Source organism: Myotis brandtii, unplaced genomic scaffold, assembly GCF_000412655.1.
Source record: "Myotis brandtii unplaced genomic scaffold, ASM41265v1 scaffold7, whole genome shotgun sequence".
Lineage (NCBI taxonomy): Eukaryota > Metazoa > Chordata > Mammalia > Chiroptera > Vespertilionidae > Myotis > Myotis brandtii.
In genome coordinates this window covers 2,685,496-2,691,312 of record NW_005370740.1, presented here as the reverse complement: position 1 = coordinate 2,691,312, position 5,817 = coordinate 2,685,496, and positions in this window count along the sequence as shown.

The window sequence follows — 5,817 nt, the reverse complement described above, 5'->3', positions numbered from 1 at the left end:
CTCTCAGCCTTCTCTATGTCCTCTTTTGAAAAGTGTCTATTTAGGTCCTTTGCCCATTTTTTGATTGGATTGTGTATCTTTCTTTTGTTAAGTTGTATCAGTTCTCTATAAATTTTGGAGATTAAACCCTTATCTGAAATAGCATTGGCAAATATGTTCTCCCATGCAGTGGGCTTTCTTGTTTTGTTGATGGTTTCTTTTGCTGTGCAGAAGCTCTTTATTTTGATATAGTCCCATTTGTTTATTTTTTCCTTAATCTCCATTGCCCTAGGACAGTGGTGGGCAAACTGCGTCTTGCCAGCCACATGCGGCTCTGTGGCCCCTTGAGTGTGGCTCTTCCACAAAATACCACGTGCGGGCGCGCACGTACAGTGCAATTGAAACTTCGTGGCCCAAGTCGGTATTTTGTGGAAGAGCCACATTCAAGGGGCCAAAGAGCCGCATGTGGCTTGCAAGCCGCAGTTTGCCAACCACTGCCCTAGGAGCTGTGTCGGTAAAGATATTGCTACACTGCATGCCTGTTATTTTACTGCCTATGGAGTCTTGTAGGATTTTTATGGTTTCCCGTCTTACATTTAAGTCCTTTATCCATTTTGAGTTTGTTTTTGTGTATGATGTAAGTTAGTGATCTAGTTTCATTTTTTTTTTCATGTATCTGACCAAATTTCCCAGCACCATTTATTGAAGAGACTGTCTTGACTCCATTGGATGGTCAGGCCTCCTTTGTCAACTATTAATTGAGCATAATAGCTTGGGTCGATTTCTTGGTTCTCTGTGCAGTTCCATTGGTCCATATGTCTGTTCTTGTGCCAGTACCAGGCAGTTTTGAGAACTGTGACTTGGTTATATAGCTTGATATCTGGTAATGTGATCCCTCCAACTTTGTTCTTTTTTCTCAGAATTGCTGTGGCTGTTTGAGCTCTTTTTTTATTCCAGATAAATTTTTGGAGAGTTTGTTCTCAATGTTTGAAATATGCCGTTGGTATTTTAATGTGGATTGCATCGAATCTGTAGATTGCTTTAGATAGTATGGCCATTTTAATGATGTTGATTCTACCAATCCATGAACATGGTGTGCTCTTCCATTTTTTTATGTCTTCCTCTATCTCCTTTTTCAATGTCCTGTAGTTTTCTGAATATAGGTCTTTTAACTCCTTAGTTAAGTTTATTTCTAGGTATTTTAATTTTTTTGGTGCAATGGCAAATCGGATTTTTTTTTCATTTCTCTTTCTGTGAGTTCATTTTTGGTGTATAAAAAGGCCATAGATTTCTAGGTGTTAATTTTTGTATCCTGCTACATTGTCAAATTTATTTATTAAGTCTAGTAGTTTTTTGATGGAGTCTTTGGGGATTTCTAAGTATAGTATCATGTCATCTGTGAATAAGGACAGTTTTACTTCTTCCTTTCCATTTTGGATGTGTTTTATTTCTTCTTCTTCTCTGATCACTATGGCTAGCACTTCTAGTACTATATTGAACAGGAGTGTTTAAAGTGGGCATCTTATCTTGTTCCCGTTCTTAGGGGAAATGAATTTAGTTTTTGCTTACTTAGTATGATGTTGGCTGTAGGTTTGTCATATAAGGCTTTTATCATGTTGAGGTATGAACCCTCTATTCCCACTTTGCTGAGAGTTTTTATCAAGAAAGGGCATTAGATTTTGTCAAATGCTTTTTCTGCATCGATTGACATGATTGCATTATTTTTGTCTCTCAATTTCTTTATGTAATGTATCAAATTTATTGATTTGCAGATATTGTACCATCCTTGCATCCCCAGAATAAATCCAACTTGGTCATGATGTATGATCTTTCTAATGTAATGCTGAATCCAATTTGCTAAAAATTTTTTGAGGATTTTAGCATCTATGTTCATCAAGGATATTGGCCTATAGTTCTCTTTTTTCGTAGTGTCTTTATCAGGTTTTGGAATTAGGGTATTGCTGGCTTCATAGTAAGAGCTTGGAAGTGTGCTTTCCTCTTGAATTTTTTGGAATAGTCTGAGGCGGGTAGGTTTGAGTTCTTCTTTGAATGCTTGGTAGAGCTCTCCTGTAAAGCTATCCAGACCAGGGATTTTGTTTGCTGGAAGATTTTTGATCACTGCTTCAATTTTTTGGTAGTTATCAGTCTATTCAGGTTTTTTTATTCTTCCTGATTGAGTTTTGGGAGCTTGTATTTTTCTAAGAATATGTCTATTTCATCTAGGTTTTTCATTTTTTTTTGAAAGTGAGTTGTTCATAGTATTTTCCCATAATCTTTTGTATTTCTGTGGGATTGTTTATTACTTCACCTCTTTCATTTCTGATTTTGTTTGTGTCCTCTCTCTCTGCTTCTTGGTGAGCCTGGCTGGAGGTTCATCTTGTTTATCCTTTCAAAGAACCGGCTCTTGGTTTTGTTGATCTTTTGTATTGTTTTTTGGTCTCTATGTTGTTGATTTCTGCTCTGAACTTTATTATTTCTTTCCTTCTGCTTATACTCAATTTTCTTGTTGCTCTCTTTCTAACTCTTTGAGTTGTCGGATTAGATAATTTATTACAATTTTTTCTTCTTTTTTTGAGGTAGGCCTGTAGAGCTATAAACTTCCCTCTCAGGACTACTTCATTGTGTCCCATAGATTTGGATTGTTGTGTTTTCATTGTAGTTTGTTGCCATGATGCTTTTTAATTCTCCTTAAATCTCTTTGGTAATCCAATCATTGTTTAATAGCATGCTATTTAGCCTCCAGTTGTTTGATTTTTTCCCATTGTTTTTATTGTAGTTGATTTCTAATTTTATGCGATTGTGATCTGAGGAGATGCTTGATATGATTTCTATCTTATTAATTTGAAGAGACTTTGCCTGTGTCCCAATATGTAGTCTACCTTTGAAAATGAAGCATGTGCACTTGAGAAGAACATGTATTCTGTGGCTTTTGGGTGAAATATTCTGAAGATGTCAATTAGTTACATCTGATATAATGAGTTATTTAGGATTGATGTTTCATTGCTGATTTTTTGTTTAGAGGATTTATCCAGTGGTGTTAGTGGAGAATTAAAGTCCCCTACTATGACTGTATTGCTGTCAATGCCTCCCTAGATATCCTCCAGAAGTTTTTTTATGTACTTTGCTGCTCCTGTATTGGGAGCATATGTGTTTACCAGAGTTATATCTTCTTGTTGAATTGCTCCCTTTAGTATTATGAAGTGGCCTTCCTTATCTCTTGTTATGGCCTTCACTTTGAATTCTAATTTGTCAGATATAAGTGTTGCTACCCCAGCTTTTTTTTTTTCATTTCTGTTCACCTGAAAAACCTTTTTCCATCCCTTCACCATTAGTCTGTGTGCGTCCTTTGTTCTGAGGTGGGTCTCCTGTAGACAGCAGATATATGGGTCATGTTTTCTTATCCACTCAGCTACCCTATGTCTTTTGATTGGGGCATTTAATCCATTTACATTTAATGTTACTATTGATAGGTACTTGTTTGTTGCCATTTTTATGCCTGTGTTCCTTCTTCCTTTCCTATTTACACTTTTTACAGCAGATCCTTCAGTATTTCTTGCATTGCTGGTTTGGTGATGATAAACTCCCTTAGTCCTTTTTTTTTTGTCTGTGAAGCTCCTGATTTCACCCTCAACTTTGATTGATAGCCTTGCTGGGTACAGTATTCTTGGGTTCAGATCCTTGCTTTGCATGACTTTGTATATTTCATTCCATTCCCTTCTGGCCTGATATGTTTCTGTTGAGAAAGCAGTCAATAGTCTGATGAGAGATCCTTTTAGGTAACTTTGTGTCTCTCTCTGGCAGCCTTTAAAATTCTGACTTTGTCATTGGTGTTTGCCAACTAATTATAATGCGTCTTAGTGTCAGTATTTTGGGGTTCATCTTGTTTGAGCCTCTGTGAGCTTCTTAGACTTGTGTGAGTATTTTCTTCTTCCCAATATTAGGGAAGTTTTCTGTCATTATTTCTTCAAACAGGTTTTCTATACCTTACTCAGTTCCCTCTCCTTCTGGCATCCCTTTTATGCAGATGTTGTTTCATTTAGTGTTGTCCCAAAGTTCCCTTAAGCTCTCCTCCTGTTTTTAAAGTTTTTTTTTTCCAGTTGCTGCTCTCTTGGGTATTTTTTCCTTACCTTGTCTTCTAGGTCACTGATGCAGTCCTCCTCTTCTTCTAGTCTACTGTTGATGTTTTTTTATTGTGTTCTTTATTGCAGCAATGTCATTTTTCATTTCTTCTTCGTTCTTATACATATTGTTGAATTTGTCTTCCATCCTTTTCAACATCCTTATGATCATTGCTCTGAATTCTTTCTCTGACATATTGCTTGCCTCCATTTAGTTTACTTCCTTTTCTGGTGATTCCTCCTTTTCTTTTGTATGTGGGTTGTTTCTTTGTCTCCCCATGTTTGCTCCTAGCAGGGTGTTTGTTATGTATCTCTCTCTCTCTCCTGCATTAACTTAAAGGCACAAAATACAGCACGACAAGATACAACACACAGGGCACCAAACACAAATATATTCATTATACCAATAACCCCAAATAAAGGTGACCACCAGAGATGAGAGAATTGGGGGAGAGAAAAGAGTACAAAAATGATATTGAGAAAAGGAAAAAAATATAAGAGAGAAAAGAAAGAGAAGAAAAAATAAGGGGTTAAAATATATGTATATTGGGAGAAAACTCCAAAAAACCAACAACATACATCCAGAGGTGAATGCAAACAACAAACAACAACTAATCCAAAAAATGAAAACAACACCCAAACAACAAACACCCAAATGACTCTGAGGAGGCAGAGTACATTTTTAGGAGTTAAGGTCAAGGAATTGAATGAATGGGGAAATGGCCACAATTCAATATACAGGAGGTAGAAAGAGAATGATTGTATAAGAAGAAAAGAAAAAAAAATACAAAAAGAGGAAAAAATAGATAAAAATATATATAAAAGAAAAAAATATATATCTTCCATTTTTTTAATCTATCTATCTACGTATTCATCTATTATTGGAAAAGGAGAATAGAGATTAGATTGGCATGAGTTGGTGATTGGAATTAATTAAGCTATTAGTAGAAGAAGAGAACAAGCAAGGAGAGGAAAATCAGAAGTAATAAAAAAGAAAAAAAAACTAACAATCAAACAAACAACAAGACAGAAAGAAAGAAAAAGGAAAAGAAAAAGGAAAAAAAATTGGCCAGTGAAGAAAGAGAAGAAAGAAGTGTGTATGGACTTGGAGCAGGGATGAGGAAATTAGATATATGAGTAAGATCAATTTTTAACAGGAAGTAAAAAGATAGGATAGAGAAAAACTAAAGCAGGAACAGGGTAAGAGAAACAGGACGAAAAATGGGGAATAGTGAGGAAGTGAGTGTTGGCATAAAGGAAAAATTGAGATAGAGTAAAATGATGCTAAAAGAAAAATAAAATGTAGAACACTAATCCCAAAATAAAATAAAATAAATATAAATAAAATAAAACTTTTTAAAAAGGTAAAATAGCAGTAGTTATAATAATAATTAAAAATATAGCTCTCCTGCTGGCAGAAGGGAACACTATAAATAAGCCCATAGTTGGACTGGATGCAAAGGGGCAGCCTCAGATTTTGCCAGCCGGCTGGCTACTTGGTGCCAGGGGCCAGAGCGCGCACAGAGACTCCGCGCAGATCTGGAAGGTGGAGCCCTGCGAGTTCCCACAGCTTCCCAGGCTCTTATTTACACACTTCCTCTTAAATCTGTGAGTTTGATTGTTGAACCCAGTGCATGAGATTACCCAGTTGGGGTCGCTAGCAGAGCCTATAGGGGAAGATTGTTTTTGGGGAGCCTGGGAAACAGAGCTGGGAGTGGCG